At 40.0% G+C, this 20,686-nt stretch overlaps 1 protein-coding gene across 7 annotated transcripts in view; it reads right to left on the bottom strand.

Annotated features, from left to right (window-relative positions):
• kdm6ba (lysine (K)-specific demethylase 6B, a) overlaps positions 1 to 20,686 on the bottom strand; it is a 126,073-nt gene that overhangs the window by 23,089 nt on the left and 82,298 nt on the right. For 4 of the 7 annotated variants that reach the window (XM_056269633.1, XM_056269635.1, XM_056269639.1 and 1 more), the window contains one exon: positions 6,073 to 6,134. The exons of 2 other annotated variants lie outside the window; for them this stretch is intronic. The gene's annotated coding sequence lies outside the window, so the exon portion shown is untranslated. Of the gene's footprint in view, positions 1 to 6,072; positions 6,135 to 6,383; positions 6,665 to 20,686 lie in introns of those variants that run through there. One more of the 7 variants, XM_056269634.1, reaches the window with a different exon arrangement.

Below are 20,686 nucleotides of genomic sequence, written 5' to 3'. Positions count from 1 at the left end.
CGCTGACATCACAGACATTGATGTTCAATAAACACTAAAATGTTCATATCCACATTCGCCGCAAATGCAAAGTGCATGTTTAAATGAAAGTGCTGTTGTCCATCTGGTATCAGCTGTTAATGAATAAATATGTAGGCTAATATATAAACCAGGGCAGATTTACCATTTAAAAAAAAATAATGAGGAAACTCTCTCTTATTAGGAGGGGAAGGACACTCAGGTGACCCTAATCTAAATACTCACTTTCAATCTTGAAGTGACACCAAAATAATCCATTTTTACTCAGTAAATTGAATCTTGAATACAGGTGTCAGCTAGAGTATGATTCGTCTCAAAGGGAAACATGATGCTTTTCTTAGTAACTAGTGGTCATGTCCTGTTACGAGAGAGTAAGCATCCATGCGGTCACTGTGGTGAGCACTGCTGAGAAAACACCCTTAGTCATTACCTTAAAGGTGATTACTGACACTGATAAAAGGGATAATCAACATGAAACACCGTTCACAAACCATTTTACTCCCATAACGCGTCATTTTTCTGAATGACAAAGAGCATTCAATGAAAAACAACAAAAAAAGATGGTACTTGATCATTGACTATTGGACCATTTCAGAGGTGGAGTGAGTTGTGGTTAATGACCACTAATATGTTCATGTCCACAGACGTCAGATGTCCAAAACAACTTTGATTTCATGATGACTTCAAAGTTGCGAGGAAATGTAACTGATCTTTTCTTCCATGTTGTGAGACATATCACAGATTTTAAAAAAAAGAAGGGTGTGCACTTCTTTGGATCTATCAGTCATTGAATGGATGGAGGAAGGGCTGAACGCAAGCTTGCAGTCAATTGTAACTTAAGAATAGGGGTGGAGTTTAAGCGGACTAATTAATTGGAGAAGTCCGGCAAAATTCACCAGAGAGAATATAACTATAATAATACAGAAATAGTTCTAAATATAAAAGAATAGCAGAGTCCACACCAAAACGTACATAACGATATATATAGGGTATATAACAATATCGTTGGAATCACTTTCCTAATTTATTTTTCCAGCTGATGAACGATAAAAACATTGACAGCCAAACAATATTGTCTGCTGGTGTGGACACTAATATAGTTATCGTTCTTGGGGAGAATGGACCTCGAAGGAATAGTCTAAAATGAAAATTATCCCTTAATTTACTCACCCTCAAGCCATCCTAGGTCTATATTACTTTCTTCTTTTAGCCAAAAACAATAACATTTTATGATATCCTGTCTCTTCCCAGCTTTGTAATGGCCTTGAAACTTGGAAACTATCCAATTTTTTGCGCTCCAAAAAGCACATCCATCCATCATCCATATGACTCCAGTGGGTAAAGCAATGATTTTTTTTTTGTTAGAAAAATATATCCCTATTCAAAACTTTATAAACTATAATCACTGGCTTCCAGCAACAGCCGTACGTGCGTTCATGAGAGAGTCGAGTTCTGGCAGAAGGGTGACCTCTGACCCGACGCATGACGTTGGATGTATGACGCAAGCGTAGCATAAACTTATGCAAGAATTTACGAACGAGGAAACACAGAGGATAGAGCTAAACAAAACGCCGTCACAAATTAAAGTCTTAAAAGAAAAATGTCGTAGGATTTCAATAGAAGAGAAGAGGAGCTTGAGTTTTCATACTTCGGGTCAGAGGTCACTCTTCCGCCGGAACTTGACTCTCTTGCGAAGCGTGTACGGCCATTGCTGGAAGCCAGTGATTATGGTTTATAAAGTTTTAAATATGGATATTTGTCTTACACAAAAACCCATCACTTCGCTTCAGAGGGCATTTATTTACCCACTGGAGTCATTTGGATTACTTTTATGATGGATGGATTCGCTTTTTGGAGCTTCAAAAACTCTATTCAATGACATTACAAAGCTGAGAAGAGCCAGGATATTTAATATAACTCTGTGTACGGATGAAAGAAGAAAGTCATATGCAACTAGTATTGCTTGAGGGTGAGTAAATCATGAGCTAATTTTCATTTTTTGGTGAACTATTCCCTTTAGGATATCTTGATATCTCCATCTGGATAGTCAGGGAAAATGTTGCTCTGGTGATTGTTTGTGAATGTGAATGTGAATATACCAACATGTGAGATTAAAGAAAGCAGAACATATATGATAAGACAGGAAGTTGTCGTCAGAGCAACAGGAAGTGGGCCTCTCAAAAGAGGGGAGGGTGTCTTAAAAGGGACTGAGGGGAATGAGGTAACATCCTGTGGAACATATTCTGTGTACGTATTTATGAATGGCCCACCAAATAAAAACAAGGACTGGTTAGGTGTCTAGTTTTACATCCGATTAAGTCTTCTGAAGCTCGGCAGATGTTTTTGATGCATTTCTGTCAGTCAACGTGTGTAAGTTCACTTCCCTTTAGAAGTAGAGTTAAACATTTAAGGAACAGAAAGAGTGACTGACATGCCCGCACGTTACACAACGAGTGCTGTGCGTGAATGACAGTGACTCAGTGTGTGAATGTCTGCTAGACTTGAAAGTCTGGAGTGTGTCTGCACACAGCCATCTGCGAGAAAACTTTTAATGTGCTCAGACTGTACAAATGTGTCACTGTGACATGTCAGGAAACACGAGTTCGCTCTTTCATCCTCTTTTACCATTATGAATACGAAGTACCAGAAATAACCTTTCTATGTAATCATCAAAACATCTCAGCTTTTCATTACTGGAACAGTTAAACCTTGAAAATCTCGGTCTTGTTTGTGTCTCATTAGCCCCCAAAAGTCCCCTCCTACATTCAAACTCCTCATTTCCTAGAAGCCAGTAATGCATTAGACACAAACAAAACAGGCACACTTATAAGTTATTAGTAACAAAAAAGGATCAATGACGAACAAGCTGGCTCCCGGATTGCTATGGCAACGGGTTGCTGTGTTGGAGCACGAAAAACACTAATGTCTGAAGCTCGACACATTTTGAAAAGGGATCCAGTCGAGCGCCATGGAGAGTCACATCTGGCATCTAAAACATTCCAGATTTTCTAATTGAAATATGATAAAAGTTACTGTCCATAAACAACTGAAAATGAGACTTTAATTTGAAGATGTTTGCCATACAGAAAAATAATCCCACCTCAGTCATCACGTCATGACGCATATCAGAGATGTGTGTGTTGCATCCCGGCTGCTCACTCTATCCAAAAAACATCTGACTGAGTCACAGAAACATGACTGATATTTTTTGTTTTCCACCACTCTCTCCCACTCTAGTTTCACTAGCCCTCCCTTTCTTCTACTCACTTTCCCTTTTCCCCTCACTCTGGTTTTCTGCCAAAAGCGTGAGATTACAGACCGGCAAAGTGACAAAGGAAAAAACAAGCCAGTCAGAAGGGAAAAAAAATGTGGCGTCAAACAGCATTAAACTCCTTTTCTTACTTCTCGTCTTTAATTACACCAACTAAGACTGACTGATCATGCTTGAAAACAACAACCCTTCACAGACTCGCACACTTTCTCTAGTGAAATTCCTACTACATCACTTCCTTTTACCACAAAAGTACTGTCCTGACATGGGAAAAACTCCCACACGCAACAGTTACGAGCTCAATGGAACGAACGAGGAGGATTTTACAACCTACATCTTTTTTCTTTCATTCGGCCAGTCCTGATATACCAGTATAACCACACTCACGCAAGCCCGGCTCACTTTCATCATCAAGGGCTGTTGTGATAAGCGTACATTGACTAAGCAATCCAACTGACCTACATGATACATCATCATTTCTTCCCATCACACACACACACAACCTACACCGTTCTCTTATCTCTACCTGTTAGGATCAAATTCACACCTTCTCGACTGTTATATCGTCACTCAAAATTAATGATGGGAAGATCGACTCATTTCTACAAATCGGTTCTTGCAAACAGTTCGTTTCAAAGAACCGGCTCAAACCACCGATTCAGCGATTCTGTCAGGCCATGACGTAATTGTGCTTCAAAACAACAGTATTGGACATCGCTACTCAAATGAAAGCTCCCCACTCACTCTCATACACAACACAAGTGTCTGGCCTACAGCTTTAACACGTTTACGCCGTCACAATAAAGGGGCAGTGACGTTGAAATCGGGCGGCTGATTCAAAACATCCGTCGGTCTGAGGAGGACAGTCTCAGCAGCTGCTGCGCTCTCGACAATTACACCCCACGACTTCAAAGCCACACAAACGCAGCCTCTTTGTTTTCATGTCAGTCGTGCTAATTGATCGGAAGTGTATCTTCAAAGGGATCTTCCTGTCCCCCCTCATAAACCCCTGTATTTATTCCACGGGTGTTTATGACCGCCTGTAAAATGCAGAGTGTCCCAACTTGCTCTCAAGCAACAAACACCTAACTTTTTCACTGTAATTTCAAATGCACTGTATATTCGACGTCAACACAAATAGCATGTAACAGTGAAATTTCCCCTGCATATTCCCTTAAACCCTGGCAGCGGAATATGTACAAAAAGCACATGCAAAGACTGAGAGAAAAACACCCCACCCCCAGGCAGGGCTGCAGGCTTGTTGTAGTAAAAAAACCATGCAAATTATTTCCTTTCAGGCAGACGCATTCAGTTCAGCACGAGCAAGGCTGACGCAATCCATTCAACTTTATGAGAATGACCAGCAGTCGAGCCCTGCCCTCACGTGTCAAACAAAGAGCGGTGGATGAGCACACCGCAATCAAACGGGTTAATGAAGTGATGCTCTTTTTAACTTATTCAAAAATAATTTAAATGATTTGCATGTCAAAAAAATAGGTGTGTGGAGATTATGGAATACAAATAGCGTCATTAACAGTTTGCCAAACTTTTGTTAATGATCCTTAAAATATGAAAGAGCAATTTTGTTTTAACTCTTTCCCCTCCATTGACGGATATTTCCTTGTTTTCAATGTTATACGATAGGGGGTGATATGACACATCTTCTGAAAGATCGCTGAATCCCCTGATCAACACATGCGAAACAAACGATCGCATATGTAAAATAACGCGATCATCAATATTAAACAGCATAACAATCAAAACTGCCTTGAGTTACTGAATGAAATGTACGCGGGCGAGGTATAGGACTGTGAAGCTTTGGGGGTGTTGATCATCGTTCTGAATCTGAATAGTTTTTCTCAGCTTTTTGCTTTTTTAATGAAACTTACCCATATTCCAAGTGTTGATAAAAAAGAATGCATTAAGCTAGAATAAAACTTTTTATATCTTTTTTTTTTTAAAGCAGAGGCTCTGGTCTGTTTTCCCCCCACATATTTGATGTTCAGATATGAACAAAATATTCTGGGGGCCATGAACATTTTTAAAAATGATCAAAAATGCTGGCAACTTTTTTTTTTTTAAACGCTGGTTGGGAAAGAGTTAAAATATGCAAGCCTTTTTGTTTTAAAATATTATTGACTAAAAATAAAAATCCAATTCAGTGTGGTTTAAGTAGTATGCAAACCGTTTTGCTGTCATGTGACAAAAATCATATAACAGATGACCTCTTTAGACACTCATGACTGTAACAAGGTCATCAAGATTTATATAAGATGTATATTCATTATTTATAATTTGATAATGTTATATATACATAGTACTTCTAAATTAAAATGTTTGTTTGCCACATCCCACTGAAGGGATGACCCAGGTCAGTTTACACCACAGTGAACCCAACCCCTTTTCACCCGGACACACGTGGGACTGAGACTCTACAACCTAAACAATTTCTTCCTGAACACAACACTGCCATAATTAGACAATTAAACGCCCTGCCCAAGAATTAAACCGTGCTTTGATTTGTTCAAAGATGATATTTGCCTAAAGACAAAAGGCCATTCGTTGTCTCAAAGCCATGAGGTTGTGGACAGTAAAGAGTTAATGCGCGCGCTGAACTTCCGGTCACCGTTACTACAACGCTTTCATTCACACAGACTGTTGCTACCCTGTAATAAAGAGTGAAATTTCTTTCAGTCACGGCCAACTCTCAACTTTAAACCAGTCACGAGTGTACCATGTGGATAACAAGTATAAAAAATTGAACAAAGAGACTCCTGACTTACCTTTAGTAGTAAAACTCGTTCAGCTTGCGTCTCCACTAGCGCTTCCAAAAGTTAGACGGGATCTGTTGGGGAACAAACGAGGACATCTTTTAGCTTTCCTTATCTGGGTTGAGTCCGTTGTTGTAGGAAACTAGAGAGGTGTCAACGTGTGAAAATGATTTAATTATGAGTGATCACATTTAAAGAAGCTTGAATTACAGGCGGAGGTTTTGTAATAAGCGCGGAGGGAATAAAATGCAGAAGCGTCGCGTCGAAGCTGCCTGGGAAAAAAACCCAACAACGGCTAAAATTTGTAAAATTCCTGTCAGTACCGGTGAATGTCGTTATCCGTGACTTCTCCTCGATGTGTAAAGGTATAGTTATCCCAGTCCGACCCGGCGGAATAACAACAATGATAATCCGCAAAATCGTTAAATCCGTCGGTTTATAACGCTTAAAATCAGTTGCGTCTCTCCGCAGAGGGTGTGTTGCTGATATTTTATGTTGTTGTTGTTGTTGGGTCAGTCTTCTCTCTCTGTAGCGAACACAGAGCTGTGTCTGTGAGTTAAGGCAGGGATCGAGTTGCGCTCAGCGGCGCTGGGTTTTTTAAAGGGACACACAGCTTTGGCACAGCTCGTGGCCGCGCACAGAGGCGCGCCGCGCACGCACGCTCTCCGTCAGCGCGCCGCCCCTCAGGCTCGTGACGTCAGCGCGCGGCCCCGGAATTCCCTGACAGCGCACTCGTGACTCTCACTCTCTCCCGGGACAGCAGTTCCACCTCCTTACTATTAATAAGGCTGACCACGATAATCACGCCTCATCATACAAAAAATGATCTACAAAAATGTTTTACCCAAGACTCCTCACCCATTCAAGCAACGTCATAAAGTACTTGATACCATATATAGCCTTAGGACCTTTTTACAGTCTATGCTTAGGACATGCTGTTCAGTAGATATGGGGCTAGTAATAAAAATAATAATAGTTATTATAAATTATTATTATTTGCTTTTGTAATATGTTGATTTTGTTGAAATATATGAAACATGTATTTATATGAAATATATTTATATATTATATAATATATATATTATATGAAAAATCACGCTTTATCATACAAAAAATGATTGACAAAAATGTTTTACCCAAGACATTCAAGTAACGTCATAAAGTACTTCATACCATATAGCCTTAGGACATGCTGTTCAGTAGATATGGGGCCGGTAATAATAATAATAGTTATTGTTGTTATTATTATAAATTATTATTATTTGCTTTTGTAATGTTGATTTAAATTTTATGTTATGTATGTAATAATAATAATAATAATGATGATGATAATAATAGTAATTAGTTGATTTTGTAATCCGTCGATTTAAATGATGCCATGTAAATAAAAAAAGAACAACAAAAAGAATCATATTATTATTATTATTATGACAAAATTAAAAGCAACAGAGTAAAAAAAACAACAAATTACAACAAAATATAGACTGAAATAAACTTGAATCTGAAAGGGCATGAGAAAACCTAGTTTTTAAGTTGAGAAACTAACTTGCAGAGAAAGACGAGACAAGAACTGTATTATCCATTTTGTGACCCGTCGATTTACATTTTATGCGTTTATCTAAATAACAAAAAGAACAACAATATCATTATTATTATATTACTATTATTGTTATTATTATGACATAAAATGAAAAGCGACAGAGTGCAAAAAACATTACAAAAAAATATAGACTGAAATAAACTTGAATCTGATGTTCAGATGAACTAAAAACAATAGAGCAACGACATTACAGGGTTTATTCAAGACATGAAAAAACCCTAGTTTTTAAATTGAAGAACTGATTTCACAGAGAGTGAGGAGACAAGAACTGTAAATCTAGAGTAAAAATAGGACAGACGTAACAAATGGACCAAGAAGTGCTGAACTAAAAAAAGAAAGGAAAAAAAGAGGGAAACAGCATCCACTATTTTCTAATCTGTTCACCAGTCACGATTTTTATTTTTTAGAAACTAATGCCATCTGCCATGTCAGGATGTTGACAGTGTGTGAGGACAGCGTAGTATGTCCATCTAATGGCGAACAGACGCGTGTGTGATCAGCACGTTATATTTAGCAAGGTTACATCAGTGGCACCGAGACAAAACAGGCCGGCCAAACCACGGGAGTGTGTCACGGGAACCAGGCCTCTTGGACAGCAGCGGAAGGACATCACACACAGGCACGCACGCACACACACACACACACACAGGCACGCACGCACACACACACACAGGCACAAACGCGCACGCGCACACACACACACACACACACACAGGCACGCACGCACACACACACCCGCACGCACATAGACACACACACACACAGAGCCGGATTAACGCAAAGGCAAACTAGGCACGTGCCTAGGGCCCGACTGGCTGGATGGGGCCCAGACAGAGGGCTACATTTTTTTTTTTTTTTTTTTTTTTTTACAAATGTCCTATCTACAATTTATTTCAATATTTATTAATTAACTAAAAATAGTGACGATGTTTATCTTAACCATAGACTGTTACATTACGTCACATTAACGCCAGCCCATCAGGTGCTGCGAAGCAAAAGCCTAAATAGGCACGCAAAGAAGCACAGCTCGTAATGCAGGTGTGTGCGTTGTCTTGTCGTCATCTATTTTGGAGTGATTGCAATGTATTCTAAATATAAACTTGTACTGTAGATCAGCGTCATTTCTGGAAAAAACATTCACCGCTTTATTACGAGTTTAAAAGAGCGCGAGCGTCATTAACGTGCCCAGACGCGACGCTTTGAATTTGCGCGTACAATGAATAACATCGCGTCGGGAGCTGACTAAAAACGCTACAAAAGTAAAAGACAAGACGTTTGAATTCAAAGTTAAAAAGCCAACACACTACAACATTTTTAAATGTTTCAAATAAAGGATCTCGGGTCTATCTTTTAAATTCTGCTGATGATTATACCCTGTCTGACATCAGCCTACTTACGCCAATAATATCAGTTTAGAATTTTTTTTCTAATCAGTAGCGATCGTGTCTTTCTCTTCCACTTCATTTGTGTATAGCATATTTAAGCTAGCAATGCAATGCATAATATCATATTAGGCCTACTTATATTAATAATATGACAATATCTGCATTCTGCAGTCGAATATTTATTAAATGGGAGGGGAAAATCCTGCCCATACCAGCTATGAAAAAAATGATAAAAGCATATATCACTGAAGTGGTATTCTGGAACTGTGAATAAATTGAATAAAACAGCAAAATAACAATAACAATAACATCTTCATTAAACAAAAAAGAGATTACCTTAGATGAAGTTTGATTAATATGTAGCCTACTGGTAAAAAGTCTGGACCAATTACTATTTTTAATGTTTTTGAAAGAAGTTTTTTTATTATGCTCTACAAGCCTGCATTTATTTGATCAAAAATACAAAAAAGAAAAAGAAAAACAGGAATATTCAGCAAGGATGTGTTAAATATATAAAAAGGGATAGTGAAGACTTTTTTAAACAACTTTTTAATAATAATAAATAAAAAAAATCCTGAAAAAAAGTATCACAGGTTACAAAATAAATATTAAGCACCATTTCTAACATTTGATAATAAATCAGAATATTATAACGTTTTCTGAAGGATCACATGACACTAAATTCAGCTTTGCATCACATAAATATATTTTAAAGTAGTAAAATAGGAAAACTGTTATTTTTAATTTTAATAATATTTCACTATTATTTATCTGTATTTTTGATCAAATAAATCCAGGCTTGATTAGCATAAGAGACTTCTTTCAAAAAACATTAAAAATATTAATGTGTCCAAACTTATGTACTGTGTAAGTAAAAACATTTAAAATTAAATGTTGTATAAATTAAAAGGTTAGGAATCATATTTGTTTCAAGAGTTTTTTATTGGGGGTGGGGGGCCTCCAACATGAATATTGCCTAGGGCCTCCAAATGTCTAGAACCGGCCCTGCACACACACACACACACACACCCGCACGCACATAGACACACACACACACACACACACACACACACACACGCACACACACATAGACACACACGCACACACACAGACACACACGCACACACACAGACACAGGACGTAAGCTGCTCTGAGCACAACGCCTACCAAAAACAGGCAAACGTCGACAACAGCAGATGTGCGTGTAACTTTGGGAAACAGTGAAGCAAATATTTTCTTCTTCTATCATACACAACCCTTATCACATTCAACACCACTGTATCCTTGCAATTTAGTATTGTGTGTGTGTGTGGGGCGATGACCACATAATAGGATACACCAGACAGGAAGAAGGGATATGACCACTGTGACCAGGGTGTGACGCCCTGTGATCTCTTTCTCTCACACACACACACACACACACACACACACACACACACACACACACACACACACACACACACACACACACACACACACACACACACACACACACACACACACACACACACACACACACACACACACACACACACACACACACACACACACACCAGATTCCAAGAGATATGTGCATGTTTTTGAGCACTTTAATTCCAGAGGGTTTGTAGTTCCGATTGCTTGGCTCTGGCCTTATAATCAGGGAGGAGCTCAGCTCAGTCTCCTGTTCTCACACAGCAGCTAAATATAGCAGCGTTCCCACGAGCACAGCACAATCCTGAACACACACACACAGAAATGTCAGATGTGCAATGGCAGAAATGAGTGGTGTGTGTGTGAGAACAGACAGCGGCCTTTAGTCCAACACTCTGCTCCCACTTTGTGGGCTCATCACTGAGTCAGCACTAGGGTGCACTATTTGTCACAGCTGCCACACATATACGTGTAGACGGATGGTTCATTCAGAGGGTTAACTCCCACACTACAGTGCCCACATCTACCCCACATACACACACCTATGAATTAACAGTCCATGCCAATTGGTTTAGAAAGTGAAGCCCTACACAAGTAGTAGGGAACTGAAACCGCCCTCTGAGGACATGCAGGAACAATATATAAAAATCAGTATTGCTCACTGCCGGGCCGTAACCTCATTAGACATCAGTACCTTTCACACAGAGATTCCGGAAAATACACAGATAATGTGTTCCGGGATTTGTCCCGGGATTGTTTGATTTTGGTTGATTCACACTGTCAGTGATTTTCCGGAATCTGTGAGTGCGTTCACACACATCCCGTAAAGACACGTGACGTCAGGATGTGTAACGTGTAACGGACGCGTCGAAAACATGTACACTAACGCATCGCGGACCGTTCCACAAGCTGGCGAACGATCTCAGCTTCAGCGCGGATAGTAAGGAGCTCCCTGGTCTCTGCTTCATTAAAGTTTGCAGACATTTTTTCGTTCTTTCTTTGTTGATGACGAACACAAACTTTCTTCTAAGAGCAACAGAGTCGCGCGCGTTCCGGGACTGATCCCGGCAAAGTTACTAGGTCCCCATCCCGGCATTAATCCCGGGACGTGTTTGCGTTCACACGGAAGGCACTCTAGCAATTTTACGGCAATTTCCCGGGATCAATGCGCTGCAGTGTTGCCAGATTGGAAATACCCAAGTATCGTACCAGAAGCTCAAAATTATCGTATTTGGAAGAAAATCATCGTACACGAGCCAAACGGTTGGCGGGATTGTTGACGGGGGTGTAGCTTTGAGGCACACACGCAAGGTCTCTCGCTCTCTCCCTCTCTGCCGAGCTCTCTCACCTTTACTTTCTCCTCACAATCATGACGTAGATCCACAGCTAGATCAATGAGTATTATGAACTATGATTACAATGACCTCTGATTGAAGTGTCACAAAATTCTGAAATTATCGTACATTGTGGGATTTTTTTTCCATTATTAATCGTACATCGTACAGAGGTCAAAATTATCGTACAAATACGATAATTATCGTACGTCTGGCAACACTGATGCGCTGTGGGAAAGGGGCTATTGAGTGGCACAAGCCACGCCCCATGATCATATGATCTTGTACATGCGCACAACCGGCGCTACGTCATAGAATGTCTCTGAACAGATTCACGCCCACTTTTGGGGGAAATAAACTAGACTTCCTATAGACAATACAAAATAGCGTCACAAAACAACGTCCGTACACAGCCGAAAGGCGTGAATAACTTAAGAAATCATTAAGATTAAACATGTCAAGTAATTATATGTCCAGCCTGTCTGCCATAGAGCGTAATAAATACATACACAAACTTAATTTGGTCAATTTAAAAACATGTCCCTTCATTCTCCCAGCGTCAAATTGGTGTATCAACCCCACCCAGTGGCCAGAGGTGTCTTTCTTTTACTGTCTATGGTCTTACCCTGACATTTACTCGTATCGTACTTCATCGAGTCACCAAATGGTAAGCCAGTGCATGATTTTACTTCGTTTTTGAAAGTAAACGTCTTTAAATGTATATATTTTGTCTTATAATATACATTATAATATATATAAACTCACTGGGAGGGGTTGTTACACCAATTTGACGCTGGGAGAATAAACGGACATGTTTTTAAATTGACCAAATTAAGTTTGTGTATGTATCTTTTACGCTCTATGGCAGGCAGGGTGGACATATAATTACTTGACATGTTTTATATAAGTGATTTCTTAAGTTATTTACTCCTGTCGGCTGTGTACGGACGTTGGTTTTTGCCGTTATTTTGTATTGAAGTCTATGGGAAGTCTAGTTTTTTTCCCCCCAAAAAGGGGCGGGGACGAAATTGACAGTTAAGTTCCCGGATGTGCCGGTTGTGCGTATGTGGTTTTATGCCTGGCAAACATATTAAATTGGAACATGTGTCACATTTTGCCTGTATTTAAGGGGCTGTTTAAACGACACCATTTTCAACTAAAAACGTAAAATTAGTATTAATTTTTTTTTGCCCGTTAATTTACACGACAGCGGCCTGAAAACGCAAATTTTTAAAAACGTGTTTCAAAGTGCCAGTTTTTGAATACTGTCTGTGTAAACAACAGAAAACTTGAATCTGTGGAAACGATCACGTCATACACGTGTGTATTACATGCTCAGTCGATTGTGCTTCATCGCCATCTAATGGCCTGGCAGTAGAATACAGCGTTTCTAGTTGTTTTCGCGGATTCGTGTGAACGGGGATCGTTTTGACAATGGTGCTATCTGTACGCGGAAAACTCGAAGGAAAAACTTCTCCATTTTAAGCGTATCGTCGTGTTAACGTACTCTCAGTTGGACTTTGAGTTGGTTTTATTGTTCTATTCAGTCTCATGTCTTTGTTCATCAGTTGCTATTGAGTTACATGTGTTACACCTGTGTCATGTTCATTATCTCGTTCAGTCCCTAGTGTTCCCTGTCTATATATAGCTCTGTGTTTGTTTCAGTCTTTGGGTACGTTTACACGGCAAATTTGTACTAAAAACAGAAACGTTTTTCCTTTGCGGATCTGCGAAAAAGATTAAAAGCTCTTTTATTCATGTCAGGCCATGGTGATGCCAATTTGTAAAGAAACACTACGCACCTATAGAACGAACACGTAATAGACACGTGCATGACGTCACCGTTTTCACAAATTCACGTTTTTGTAGTTTACAAAGAGATGATAACTGTATCGTTTTCAAAAAGTTGCACTTTGAAACCCAATTTCAAAAGTTTGCATTTTCAGGCCCCAGGAGCGCCGTTGCCGTGTAAACGAATGGCCGAAACGCATACAAAGTTTTCCGTTTTTAGTAAACTGTGTTGTGTAAACGACCCCCCTGCTTGATTGCTTGTGCCATCACAAAATGTAAACTATATTATTGCCCAGCTCTAATCTGCTCGTCTGTAAGGCATTACGATTTTATAAACATTAACATCGTGATTTTCTGTAAAGCTTCATTGATTCAATGTGTATTGTGAAAAGAGCTATAGAAATAAATGTAACTTGACTTTATAATTTTAAGCTGTTACTGAAAATGATAACCTATATTTTATTGTCATATTGCATATAATATAGTTTACTTTAACTTTAGATTTAATGAGAAATATGAATATTATTTTAAACAAATATAATTTAGGATAACTTTTTAAGATTTATACTTTCAGTTTTCTTTTCGCCTTAAATCTAAAACATACATATGCTCAACATAATATATATATATACACACTCACCGGCCACTTTATTCGGTACCCCATGCTAGTAACGGGTTGGACCCCCTTTTGCCTTCAGAACTGCCTCAATTCTTCGTGGCATAGATTCAACAAGGTGCTGGAAGCATTCCTCGGGGAGTTTGGTCCATATTGACATGATGGCATCACACAGTTGCCGCAGATTTGTCGGCTGCACATCCATGATGCGAATCTCCCGTTCCACCACATCCCAAAGATGCTCTATTGGGTTGAGATCTGGTGACTGTGGAGGCCATTTTAGTACAGTGAACTCATTGTCATGTTCAAGAAACCAATTTGAAATGATTAGAGCTTTGTGACATGGTGGAAGTAGCCATCAGAGGATGGGTACATGGTGGCCATAAAGGGATGGACATGGTCAGAAACAATGCTCAGGTAGGCCGTGGCATTTAAACGATGCCCAATTGGCACTAAGGGGCCTAAAGTGTGCCAGGAAAACATCCCCCACACCATTACACCACCACCACCAGCCTGCACAGTGGTAACAAGGCATGATGGTTCCAAGTTCTCATTCTGTTTACGCCAAATTCTGACTCTAACATCTGAATGTCTCAACAGAAATCGAGACTCATCAGACCAGGCAACATTTTTCCAGTCTTCAACTGTTCAATTTTTGTGAGCTCTTGCAAATTGTAGCCTCTTTTTCCTATTTGTAGTGGAGATGAGTGGTACCCGGTGGAGTCTTCTGCTGTTGTAGCCCATCCGCCTCAAGGTTGTGCGTGTTGTGGCTTCACAAATGCTTTGCTGCATACCTCGGTTGTAACGAGTGGTTATTTCAGTCACTGTTGCCCTTCTATCAGCTCGAACCAGTCTGGCCATTCTCCTCTGACCTCTGGCATCAACAAGGCATTTCCGCCCACAGAACTGCCGCTCACTGGATGTTTTTTCTTTTTCGGACCATTCTCTGTAAACCCTAGAGATGGTTGTGCGTGAAAATCCCAGTAGATTAGCAGTTTCTGAAATACTCAGACCAGCTTTGATACTTTCAAAGTCACTCAAATCACCTTTCTTCCCCATACTGATGCTCGGTTTGAACTGCAGGAGATTGTCTTGACCATGTCTACATGCACTGAGTTGCCGCCATGTGATTGGCTGCTTAGAAATTAAGTGTTAACGAGCAGTTGGACAGGTGTACCTAATAAAGTGGCCGGTGAGTGTATGTATATATATATATATATATATACACACACAATGTGTGATTTTTGTGGTGGAAATGCTGGCAGGCCAGGAAAAAAATTATGAACTTATTTCCCGACAAGGAAAACAGAAAGAAATCCTTTGACTTTCACCTGTTCTCCTCCCTCTCTCTCGGTTTCTACCCAAGACTGTAGCCCGAGGGGAAACATTTAAAGCCCCACTCAAACCCTTTCAGTCTTTAGTATGAAAATAACAGCAATTTTTGTTCAGATAAAGTGGGTTTATTTGTTTATTGATGGCTATAAAACAGAAGTGGTTAGGCCGCTTGACTGATGACCTTAATGTCAAAAGGTCGCACCCCTGGAGGTAAACAGCTGCTGAGTTTAACACAGCCACGAAGCAACAACTGCAAAAAGTCAACACAATCACACAGTGAAACCTATCGCACTTAAAAATGTCAAAACTGCGCAACTGCCTTAGCAAGCACAGCAATCCAGTTTATAACTAGCTTTTAAAATAACCCAACTGATCGTGATCACTAAGATAGTGAGAGACAGACAGAGATGAAAAAAACTGATATCTTTTCTGGAACCAAACCCTGATAGCAAATCTCATAGCTAACATCTAACGCTTCATTTTAAATGTCACTCTGAACCCTGACAGACTCCGTGAGCTCAAAGGTCACAGTGAGGGGGAGTTTACAGGATTTAGATGAGAAAATGCCAGTGTCTATCTCTACTACCAAAAGACAGAGGACTACTCTCTAAAGGTGAAGAGAGGATTCAGAGGATTATATGAGGACACAGACCAAACAAACATGAGAACACACAAGTCCAGGAGAGACAGTGTGACACCCAGACTCAAAGTGTTCTTGAGATAGATGAGAGGACTGGTGCTCAGAGAGCGTGAAAGTGAGAGACAGGCTGAGAGTGAGAGACAGAATGAGAGAGAGAGAAAAACAGTCCCCATGCCTGCTGGGAAATACAGCACAGATGTTTTCTAGCTGGCCAACCAATGTCCGTGCTCCACAAACCAGCTTCCTATCCTAAGACCAAAGCGTTTTTTCCCCAAGGCTAGCGTATTTTTCTAGTTGTTTTCAATGTGAGCGCCGTGTTTTGAAAACACCAGCAGTGTGACGCGGTGATAGCGTTTTTTATTGGTCACCAAAAATTGAAGAATGTTTAACTTTGAGGAAAACGCTCCAAGTGTGTCTGACTGTGTCCCGCAGTACTACAAACCACTTCCCCATTAATTACACCCCCTACCTCAAATTATGCCCCCATAATGAAACGGCCATTCATGATGTCTTCAGAGCCCCTCCCTCTGAAATCACTGATGTCATCACTACCATAGATATCCATAATAAAGGCTAGATGTCTTAGGGCGGAGTCTCTATCGTCATCACCGGCGGCCATCTTGTCACAGGCAAGCTTTCTGGCGGGCTCTGTGGTGCCTGATGTAAGATGAGTGATCAGCACGAACACAAATACTCTTATCTCGGGGAAATCTTGACGGATTTAAAAACGGTTTGGTTTCTTACAAACATTATTAACGTGGCTATACTTCTGGATGATTATTTATCGATACACTTATTATTCATAAGTGTGCAGTGTCATAACTACATCTCTGACGTTTATAACAAACCAAACCGTTTGTAAATCGGAAAAAAAATTAGCAAGTTATGGTTATTTAAAAAGTACATGCACCATTAAAACACAATGTTACGAGTGATCGAGCTGCCTGTGACAAGATGGCCGCCAGGTGCACACGTCGACCTCCAGCAGCGCAGATGAGACATCTAGCCTTTATTATGGATATCTATGATCACTACTGCTCTTCTTCTACTTCAGTTTCCTCGCTATTTAAGCTTCACTATCGCCACCTAGTGATAAGGAATACAGATCGTACCATACAGATCACCAGACGCCATAAGTGTTTGTTTTCATCGGTTTTTAAAGTATTTTAATTATGAAACTCTACAGTAAATTTTAATCTAATGGAAAGGGTAGGTTTAGGTTTGGCGGGGTAGGTTTTCAGCTATTATTACCATGTCCATGAGTCTGTATTAATTTGATAGTATAATTTACATTAGCTGTTATTTCATACTTCATGAGAGTCTGAAGGGGTTAAAGCAGGGGCATTGTTTGTAGTACTGTCACTTTTTACCCAGCCGTCCAATCACAGTGAAGGAGGGGCGGGACAAATACCACATCGACCAACCGCCACGTCCTGATTATACAACGGAAACAGACGACAACAAAAAGCATAAGGCCGTGTGTCCACCAAAGCGTTTTTTCACGCGCCTGGCGTATTTTTTCAATTGTTTTCAATGGGAGCGCCACGTTTTTTAAACGCCATGAGCGTAACGAGGCGCTGAGTGGTTTTTTCACGCTGAAGCGCCCGGGGTTTTTTACTAATCGCCGAGAGTTGAAGAATATTCAACTTTGGGTAAAACGCAGCGCTCATCACTGTCACTTTTTACCCAGCCATCCAATCACAGTGGAGGAGGGGCGGGGCTAACCCCACACCGACCAACTGTCACAACATTCTTTCTGTACAACGACATCATCCAGCAGAGCTAACCGAACAAAATGGATGAAAAATACATTTTTAGTATGAAACAAATTATCTGCGAAATCAGTTACAAGTAAACTGCTGCGGATATTCTGTATCATAGCAACGAAACGTCTCAACTGAAAAAACGCTGCGCTGCCAAAACGCTCTCAAGCGCCCACAGCTAGGCGTTTTCAGCTGCCTAAAAACGCTTTGGTGGACACACGGCCTAATAACGGAACTTAAAAAAAGAGCCAGAGCAAATACTTTACACTGACATTTTTATTTAGAAACCATACAGAAACAAACTATCTGTGAAATGAGATACTAGTAACACTTCTGCGGACATTTGGTATCATAGCAAGCAAAGCTTCTCAACTGAAAACCGCTGGCTAAGAACGTTTTGGTGGACACACGGCCTAATGTAGGCAAAAGCAGAATACTGTCAGTAAACTATAACTTACGTTCATCTGCCTCCACTTTTGAGTGCAATGCCACGTATCAAAAACCAGTCAACAGCCGATACACAGAAGCAAGTCCCCATTCTACATCTGATCTTTTTCAGTAATCCACTATTATACTGGGATGTATGTCACAATACAGAAGAAAAGATCTGTCACTACTTTCGTTTCATTGCGACTTTAAACTGGCCAGCTGGTTTGTTGCTTGTCCAAGACGGTTTGCCAACTTTGGCTGGATTTACACACAGAGATTTTTCTCTCTTCACTACTGTGCACCAGCTGGGGCATGTGAACACACTCACAAATACAATGACCTACTGAACACACACTCATCACTCATCTTGTCCACCACACACTCTGTGACTCAACCCAACCCACCCGATCCGTACACTTCCAACTATCAATAAGATAGAAGAATTGTGGTAAATCAACTGAGGTGTTGGCTATCAATGAACATACTGTAGCAAACAATGATATTTCGCAGGATTTTGAAGGAGACAAGGCAATACAAAACGTTTACTCTACAGTGCCACTCATCCAGAACCAAACCAAACACACTACAGAGACGCACTTAACCTGTTCTTTCATTGTATTAATGATCTTTAGAAGATGCCTACAGGAACGTTTCTATCATGTAGGAACTTTCTATTGGCTTCTATTCGTGAGATAATATTCGCTGTCCATTATCCCCAAAATCTTTTCATCACACAAAACATTTTGCATTTTTATATTCTCATTAAGTCATTATTTATAATAAGCTGTTTTCCTTATGTATAGTGTTGGTTGGCTGCTCCCCAGAATTTGACCAATTTCAGATTTTCCTATCCTAATGTAGGCAAAACTTACAGACACACACTTTTCAACTAAAACAAGATTTCCCCCGACATGCATTCACAATTACCCCAGAGCTCCTAGTCAAAACATTTTAGTAAAACAGTAACTATGAATGAGAAGCTTTTCCACCCCTGAGGGCCTCAAACCTGGACAACCAAAAGCTGACACAGTTTTATCAACCTTGTGTGTTATAGAGCATTGAGGTTATATCACTTTACTTACCTAACCAAACTCCTTACCACACCTGCTCCCTGCAACCGACACTCACACTGACAAAGACCTGCAAGCGTGCACCGCTTTTATGGGTCTTCCAGTGTGGAAGTCTAAGTGTGTCGTACATTCGTGTGTGAGCTTGTTTTGCGTGAATGCAAGGTACTGTATTTGGCTGTTATAATGGTTAGTCACTCATATGATTCAGAGCTGCTCCTCGTGTTGGGACAATAGACCACATACCCATATGTGTGCACACAAAACACACAGACTACAATATTCACGTGAGCACAAGCAACAAATTTTTGAAGAAAATGTGCCTGTGCCAAAGACAAAAGAGTGTTGTGGGTAGATGCCAAGGCCTTAAGGTGGTTACACATGTATTCTGGGTTGTTGATAGGCAGTTATTTACTGATCAAAAGAATCTACCAAATGATCTGATATTCTGCAGCCGATTGCAAAAAACCCTTAAAAAAAGTTCAAAAGTTACTAAATCCTTTGTAATCGGGTCCTGTTACCTAAAGTTTAATTGCAAGTCAATACAGGATTCCACTACTTGGTCAACCAGACAAGTCTGATTGCGTTAAAAAGTAAACACACACCTTTGCTTAACAAGCTCATCTGAGATATCATTCATGTCTGTAGATCTAGAGTATTTCGTGTTTGAGTACCTCAAGCAATAAAGTGAGAGGTTAGCAAGTCCTACCTTGAATCCAATGTTTGCCAAATGCTAAAAATGCAAGCAAAAATGGTGTGGAACAAGTTATGCATCCAAGTTTAATATTTATGGTTAGGGGCTTTGATTGTGTCCTAAATCTATCGTTCAACCATATATGCTTTTACAACTTATTAACTGCCTGTATTTGTTGTCTGTACTTGCTGAACATTATGTTCTGCAGGAACCACATTTCATTTTCTTCCACTGTGTTAAAATGACAATAAACATGACTTTGACTAACCACAGTATGAACAATTGTAATTGTAAAAGTAACTGCCTAGCAAAGTAAGCAGCCCTACACATAGAAACCATTGTACACTGTTGCCATCAAATCTTCAAGATCATTTAGCTGGTAATTTAAGAGTATTCAAGGTATTTTTTTTTCAGTATCTACAATCCCTGGGGATTCAACCCCACAACCTCGCCATTGGTAGTGTCCTGTTGACCCAGAAAGAGATACTAGAGTCAGTGATACAAGGTCAAATCATGATCCTGGAAACCTCTGCAAGTCCATTTCATTTGTTTTGGTCTA

This window comes from Rhinichthys klamathensis, unplaced genomic scaffold (assembly GCF_029890125.1).
Source record: "Rhinichthys klamathensis goyatoka isolate OS25496 unplaced genomic scaffold, OSU_Roscu_1.1 h1tg000286l_1, whole genome shotgun sequence".
Classification (NCBI taxonomy): domain Eukaryota; kingdom Metazoa; phylum Chordata; class Actinopteri; order Cypriniformes; family Leuciscidae; genus Rhinichthys; species Rhinichthys klamathensis.
This window is presented reverse-complemented; position numbering and strand designations above follow the sequence as displayed.